This window comes from Penaeus monodon, chromosome 28 (genome assembly GCF_015228065.2).
Source record: "Penaeus monodon isolate SGIC_2016 chromosome 28, NSTDA_Pmon_1, whole genome shotgun sequence".
NCBI classification, from domain to species: Eukaryota; Metazoa; Arthropoda; class Malacostraca; order Decapoda; family Penaeidae; genus Penaeus; species Penaeus monodon.
Genome location: NC_051413.1, coordinates 36,891,929 through 36,892,872, shown reverse-complemented (window position 1 = coordinate 36,892,872; position 944 = coordinate 36,891,929).

Genomic DNA, 944 nt, shown 5'->3' with positions numbered 1-944 from the left:
CACCTTACTAAAAAAAAAAAAAAAAGCTGTGGTAGGCCGTCTTTTCCTCCGATGTTATGATGCTGCGCCCTCTCGTCGTCCTCATCACAAATTCCCTTCCCGGAACGTGTGAATAAATTCTGATTATACAATAACTTTACAGCCTCTCACGACACCTAATCTTGGGGCAATCTAGTTAGTCCTCGGCCCTCCTCCTCCTCCTTTCCCTCCTCTCTCCTTCTCTTCCTCCTTCCCTCTTCCCGACAATTCTTTCTCCCCTCTCCTTCCCCTCCTTCCTACTCCGATCCCTTCAGACTGATTGCTTCTCCCTTCACTCCGCACTTCCTCTCCCCTTCCCCCTCCTTTCCATATCCCGTCCCCCTTCACACTCTTAATCCTCACCCTCACTCCCACTTCCCTTCCCACCTCCCTTTCACCCCTCACCCTCTCCCTCACTCCCTTTCCCCCCACTCTTCACCCCCTCACTCTCCTCACTCCCTTCCCCCTTCACCTCTTCACCCCCCCCCCCCAATCCCCAAGGAAAGGCCTCAAATTCGGAGACCTTATTATCAAATCTAGTGTATTCCACAGGGGCATAAGAGCATAAGAACACCTGCTGTCTTGGATGCAGTGTTTGCATCTCTCTCTCTCTCTCCCCTTCCTTCCTTCCTTGCCTCTGAGTCTTTGTTTTGTTTGTTTGTTTGTTTCTTTGCATCTCTCTCTCTCTCCCTTCCTTCCTTCCTTGCCTCTGAAGTCTTTGTTTTCTTTGTGTGTTTGTTTGCATCTCTCTCTCTCTCCCCTTCCTTCCTTCCTTCCTTGCCTCTGAGTCTTTGTTTTCTTTGTTTGTTTGTTTTTTGTAGGAGTCCTCTCTCCCTCTCTTCCTTGCCTCTGAAGTCTTTATTTTCTTTGTTTGTTTGTTTGTTTGCATCTCTCTCTCTCTCTCCTTCCTTCCTTGCCTCTGAGTC